The sequence below is a fragment of the Ictidomys tridecemlineatus genome, chromosome 13, assembly GCF_052094955.1.
Source record: "Ictidomys tridecemlineatus isolate mIctTri1 chromosome 13, mIctTri1.hap1, whole genome shotgun sequence".
In the NCBI taxonomy this organism is placed as follows: Eukaryota; Metazoa; Chordata; class Mammalia; order Rodentia; family Sciuridae; genus Ictidomys; species Ictidomys tridecemlineatus.
In genome coordinates, this window is record NC_135489.1 from 84,347,301 (window position 1) to 84,354,265 (window position 6,965).

The 6,965-nt window shown below is 39.6% G+C and overlaps 1 long non-coding RNA gene across 1 annotated transcript; it reads left to right on the forward strand.

Moving 5' to 3' along the window:
* The first annotated feature begins 1,340 nt into the window (after positions 1 to 1,340).
* Positions 1,341 to 3,764, forward strand: LOC144370197 (uncharacterized). Its single transcript, XR_013430098.1, has 2 exons — positions 1,341 to 1,596; positions 3,596 to 3,764. It is a non-coding gene; the product is annotated as an uncharacterized LOC144370197 (long non-coding RNA).
* Positions 3,765 to 6,965: the final 3,201 nt, after the last annotated feature.

Below are 6,965 nucleotides of genomic sequence, written 5' to 3' on the forward strand. Positions count from 1 at the left end.
ATTCCCAGCAGCTGTCTTAGGAGGTGGGGGACTTTTATTTTTTTTTCCCTTTAGAAATGATGAAACTGAGGGTCAGAGTGGTTGCATTTGCCTGAGGTTTACAAGCGCCAATAATATTGGAGTAAAAAAATCAGAATCCCCATGACCTGGCGTATCATCCCCCAGCATATAATTTCACAGATGGGGGAACTCAGAAGCAGAAGGTCTGGAGGATTTTTAGAGTAACTCAACAGCTTTGGGGCAGAACCATACAAAAGCCCAGGATTCCTCACCATTCATGGTGAATGTGTCATTCTGATTATCCAGGCTGCACTAGGCTGAAGAATTCATTCTTTCCATAATTGTATTAATCATCTCCTAGGAGCAGCATACTATGTACCAACTGCTTGCTGATCAACTTCTTGGCATAGAAGCTTGGGGAAAGATATTCTTGGAAATCACTTCATCCTTCATTCACTGTCTTAGGCGGAAATACACAGCAGAACATGATTCTAGGAGGTACACTGAAAAAAAGGATACAGATATAAAAGATGATAAGCTCACCTGTAAGAAGTGCTCAAAAGTTAAAGATCCCCTGTTGCAGATTCTGAAGGCCGAGTAGCTTCAGTTTAGCAAAACAGTGCTATGTGCTGGCAGAAGAGAATTCACAAAAACGTAAAGTAACGGGCTGAGGCTGTGGCTCCATGGTAGCGCACTTGTCTGGCATGTGTGAGGCACTGGGTTCGATTCTTAGCACTGGATTTAAATAAATAAAATGAAGATCTGTCAACAACTAAAAAAACAAAATTTTTTTTTTAATGTAAAGTAAACTCCCTTTCTTTGAGGCATTTTCATTCCACTTGAAGAAAAACTTCATACACATTTGACATGTCCAGCACTTACCCAATCTCCTACTTAGGCAGGTGACCCTTTTAGAATTCTCATAGTATACAGATTTGTCTGTTGTAAAATCATTCATTTCTTCATTCCTTAAAAATGTGTTGCCTGCCTACCATGCACCAGGCATTTTTCCAGGTGCTGGAGCGGTATGTGTGTAAAAGGTGGAGCTGATATAAATAAAGTAACTTCATAACAAAAAAGACCTAAGACAGGTTTGTCATCAAAAGATTGGTCCTTAGCCAGGCATAGTGGTGCGTATCTGTAATCCCAGAGGCTCAGACAGGAAGAAGCCAGCCTCAGCAAAAGCAAGCCCCAAGGCAACTCAGTGAGACCCTGTCTCTAAATAAAATACAAAACAGGGCTGGGGATGGGGCTCAGTGGTCAAGTGCCCCTGAGTTCAATCCCCAGTACCCCAAAACAAAAACAAAAGCTTGGTCCTTGTCCCTGATGCCAATCCAATAATAAGGACACCGTTTTGAGAAAAAGGAAAAAGAAGTTTTATTGCTTTGTTAGCAAAGGAGAAACACAGGGGACTGACTCTTGTCCCAGAGGCTGTGATTCTGCCTGTCATGGGGAACAGGGGGGTTTTAAGAGATGAATCAAAGGCTACCCTCCCTGTGTTCTCTGTCACAGTAATAATTCACTTGTTAATTTGGGAGACAGTCATTTCTGAGATCTTCTGGTGCCATCCCCAAGTCTGAATTCTTCATTCCCGAGGTGAGTGTGCGAACAGGTAACTCTGCCTAGGATGGGGAAGAAAGGTAATCCTGTTTTTTCAAGACGAGGGAAGAGGAAAGGAAGAGAAAGAAACAGGTCCATTTTTAAAATAAGTCACAGTGGCAGAGCAGGAAGGGCTATATTCAAAGCGCAATGTGGACCACTGTTACAGGGTGACTGGATGATGGACAGAGGAAGGTTTCTATCATGTCTCGATCTGAGACACGAATAAGAAAGATCCATTAGAGGTGATGCGGAGCCAGGCATGGTGGAGCACGTGTGTAATCCAGCACCTTGGGAGGCTGAGAGGAGGACTGCATGTCAAGGCCAGCCTCAGCAACTCAGTGAGACCCTGTCTCAAAGTAAAATACAAAACAGGCTGGGGATGTGTCTCAGTGGTTAAGGGCCCCTGGGTTCAATCCCTACTACCAAAAAAAAAAAAAAAAAAAAAAACAAAGATGATATAAAGCCAAAGCACAGGCACAGGGTAGTAGCAGATGCAGAAGAGACTCTGGGTGGGAATGACCTGGGCTGGGAAGGAAGGATGGTTCAAGACAAGGTCAGAGACAAGCCACACCCAGATTATGTTAAAAAGAATTATTTTAATCTAAATGTACTCCTCAAGTAATTATTTCACAACTGCCTTCCAAATGAGGAGAGAAGACCCCCAGGGCAGGGGTTTTACTGCTTTTGTGCTCTAGGCCTGGTCCAAATGGTGGAGAATCGGTATTCACTAGGTGTTTTGGAATGATAAGAACTGCAGAAAGAAGCCCTTTAGGAATTGTGTCATTTTGGACACATGTTTCCTTAGAAGTTCATTTTGATGGATTTATTTTTAACATCTTCTTCTTGCCCTCAAACACCAAGTTTAATCATCCATCTGTGCTCCGTGGGCACAAGCTATCACAGATAGATGGCAGTGGGATTAGAAAGGATCCCTCATAAGATGTTTGTACTGGAATTTGGCTGAAGTAAAGAAGTATATGGTACCTTCTCCAGATGAGGTGTTCTGCATCTGATAAACATTCTGTCGTGTGGGGTAATGGAATCTAGATTAATAAAGCCCCAACTCTGGTGACTTCTTTAACTTGAAGAATGAATTATTGAACTAGAACTAACTTCAGTGAAGCTGCTTTAGGGTGATTATGAGGGTTACCTGGGGTAGGGTTTTTTTTTGTTGTTGTTGTTTGTTTGTTTTTGTTTTCCCCATTGCTGAGTATCAAATCCAGGGCCTCACACATGCCAGGCAAGATCTCTACCCCTGAGCCACATCTCCAAACCCTTGCTTGGTTTTTTGTTGCTGTTGTTGTTGTTTTTTAATAAAAAGACTTAAGACAGATTTAGAAACCATTGCTGGATATATAACCTCACGGAATCCAAGAGTCAGATTATTTGTAAACAAACCTTTAAAAAGACCATTTTAGAAAGCAATTCAGGGCTTTCCTGTCAGCAAGGCAGACACTAGATAAACAACACTGCTGAACAAAACAAGTAAAAAAGCTGGATTAGAAACATACAAATGTCTGTTTAAGTGCTTCAGTGGACTGGGAGGGAAAGAAGGATTTCCCAGAGGCCAAGAACAGAAAAGCAAAGTTCCTGGGAAATATTCTTCTGAGATGAGAGACCTTGAACTTGGGCACACACAGCTGCTCAGAGTGGGCACCCGAGCTGTAGGGGTACAGAGGGTGCTCATCGGACATCCCCACACAAAGTTGAGACCCTCTGTGCAAGACGCAAGGAGAAATAAATCTAGAGTATTGACAGAAACCAACAGAAAAGAGCTCTGGGCAAAGATAGGGAATAAAAAAACCTTCCCCCGAGCATTTGTAACAAGGCAGCCTTCACCTTCCTGGGTGTGTGGTCTGCATTCTACCTGTAGGATCCTAAAATACTTTCAGAATAAGATTTAATATAAAGTAGGACGAGAGAGTTTAAGTTTGCGGCTTTTTACACATTGAAATGCAATTCTTTAAAATCCTTTCTTTTCTTTATTATACAGGTACATTTAATTGTCATATGTGAAAAAAGAAGAGGAAATGTAGAAAAGAAAAAAAAAACAAGAGCAGATTTCAACAAACTCTACATATTCTGAATTAATAAGAAATTGGAGAGTTTTAAGAACCGCAGGCAAAGATGCCATGATAGTAAAATGCTTAAAGATCACACAATCTAAAGAGTGACTTGTTTTAATTATTGGCCTGTCTTTTTTAATTTTTTTTTTTTTTTTGGCTTTCATATGAGAAAAAGGAAATGAAGCTATGGGGGGATACATTGGAACCAGGTGATGGGACAATCCTCTTTAGTTTGCTAAATTAATAACAATCAATAGTTTTTTTTAATTATATCAATATTCAAGCTCAGAGGGACTGATAGTAGACTTACCCTGGACTTAATCAAACATTGAACACGGGAGCCTGGTGCAGTGGTGCACACCGGTAATCCCAGTGGCTCAGGAGACTGAGGCAGGGGGAAATCAAGTTCAAAGCCAATCACAGCATAAGTGAAGGGTTGGGGATGTGGCTCAGTGGTCGAGTGCCCCTGAGTTCAATCCCTGGTATCCTGCAAAAAAAAAAAAAAAAAAAAAAAAAAAAACACATTTGACATGGAAGATCTAAAAAGCTACTAGATAAATGGGCAAAAGCATCATATCCTGATATGTCGTACTGAGGTCACTAGGGGAGAAGTAACATAAAGGGAACAATTATCTTGACATATCAGTGTTTTCCTCTGATAGTCAGCCTCAGTCTTCCAGATGTTTTAAATTTGCTTTATTTGTCCAAAGGGAACTGAGGAAGTCTACAAAGCACATTGTTTAAATAGGCTCCATATTTTATTCAAATTGATTTGTCCCCTATCCCATTCTTTGCCTGATCTATCTTTCTTCTTGGAAACATCCCTCCTGTATAGTATATCAAGTAATTTGGGCACTGACATAAATTTAGCTATTGAGAGACAAGGAGATGAGACTGATACTTACCAATGCCTAAATAATTAGTAGCTCGATGTTGGGAACAGGGCTTGGTAGTGAGACTAGAACTATTTTAAATCTCCAATCAAGATATCTCAGCATGACTCCTTTCAAACTATGAAAATAGGTCTCTATAGTATTTCATTAACCATAAAGGCACTTCTTCCACAAGTCAAAATGAATCTCATTTTTCTGAAGGATGCCTTCAATAGAAAGAGCTAGAGTCCATCTTTTTATTTCCAAGCCAGCCTGTAATAAGTTGGAGGATGATTATTCCTCTAACTCAAGTTCCACTCTCCAAAAACTGGTAAAAAAAAAAAAAAATTATACTGCATTGAAATTTAGAAAATAACATAAAATAATATGCCTTAAATTATAAACATTTTTTGAGAGAATAGTTATTGGCTGCCTGCCCTGAATAAGTTCTCAACCTTCTTCCTTTTTAATAGGAACCCAAATTTCTCAGTCAAAAGGTCTGGCTGGAATTGAACTCTCCCAAGAATCCAAGGGTAGGATTATTATCAAGGATTATTAATCAACACTTATTGACATAAGCCTTAAGTGGCTTATGTCAATACATCCTTCTCTCAACCAGTGTGAATGGCCTTTTGGAGGAATTCTGGGGAAAAAAGTATCTTTTCTTTTCTGTGGAAGCTGCCAAAAGAATACATTCTCTAATCTGCTGAAATAGAAAAATAATGGAGCTTCTGTTTCTACCACCAGCCTTTTGAGGTCATGAAGAATTCTAACCTTTAAATGGAACTAATGATAAGGAAGATAATATGGAGAAAGGCAAAAAGCACTCTAGTGATAGGAGTAAACCACTAGATCAATGTACATCTGAAGTCTTAACCTATTTTGGAACTTCTTGGTTAAATAAGCTGATGAGTTCCTCTTATTGTTTGAGCTAGTCTGAGCTGGGTTCTCTGTTACCTTGAAAACAAATGAATCCAGTCAATTATTAATGGAAGTTGAAACCTCCAAGGTAGGTAGGTGTCCGTTCAAAAGTCCAGACTTGAATATAATTATCCAGGTATCTTAGGGGTTCACAAATTAATTAGACAGTGTAGAGCATCTTACTCAACTGTAGCCTGGTGTTTAGTAAAGTTGAATCTATTATGAAGAAAAGACTTCTAACAATAACATGTAGAAAAATCTATTACTGCTGCCAGAGTGGCAGATTTTGTTAAAAACAATTCACTGTGGGAAGAGTGAAGGCTCATACCTCTCTGTCCATGCTAATGAATAGGCAATGAAGAAAGAAAGAAAAAAAAAAGACCCAGTATATTATTTCCTTCATTATCTCCATGGTAGCTTTCAAAGTCTCCATCACAAAATGTTTAATCCAAGAACACAGTTGGCTGGTTGATGGAAAGATTGGTTGGTTGGTTGGAAGGTTTGAAGAAGAAAGATAGGAATTCACAGAAATATTCTTTGCACATCCAAGTTAAAGCAAAGAATTCTTTCCCACTTATCCTTCTGAAGGCCAGCAAAAAAGTAGCACATCTAGAGATTTCCTCCATGTACTGTACAATTCTCCATTTGTCCAGGTAGTGCCTACCCCTGGCTCAGTCTCCCTTTCTTTCATGCACGTGGTAACACTGGATTCCCAACAGCCATGATTATTTACAACTAGTCTGTACATACTGGCTTCTATTTATTGCACCAGGTAAGAGCTCCTATTCCAACGAGCCAACCAATATCTTTTCTAGAAATTTGGATTTGAAACCAAGAGGTTGTCAAATTACTATGTCTACTGAAACTGAACTTGGACATTCAAAATCTATAGGACTGAGCAGGTAGGCTAGGAAGTTAAGAAATCAAGTATTCAGTGTTATATTATAATAAGAAGAATTCAAAGAGCTATCAGTCATTCTGATCAGCCCTTTTTACATGTGTAACCTGCTTAGGGCTCAGAATTACCTGTGAGGACACTACTGTTATTTCCCCTTTACAGATAAGCATATGGAGTGGTTAAGTAAATTATCCAAGGCCAGAGGGTTAATGTCAGAACAAAGGTTTAAATTCCAACCATGTGACTTTAGACCATTTGTTTTGAATTTCTAAGTCCCATCCCTGGTGCCATTTTGTGTCTTGAGTTTCAGATGTAACTCAGTCTTTCAATCCTAAAAAAACATTTTTGGTTTTTGTTGTTTGCTTTTTGTTTTGTAAACCTGGGGATTGAACCCAGAGGTGCTTTACCACTGAGCTACATCTCCAAACCTTTTAATTTTTATTTTGAGACAGGATCTCAGTAAGTGGCTGAGGCTGATCTAGAACTTCTGATCGTCCTGCCTCAGCCTCCCAAATTGCTGGGATTACAGGAGTGCACCACCCTGCTTGGCACCACCCAGCATTTCTATGGTAAAGCTTCTCTTTTAGCATAAGTTGGTTTCTGCTT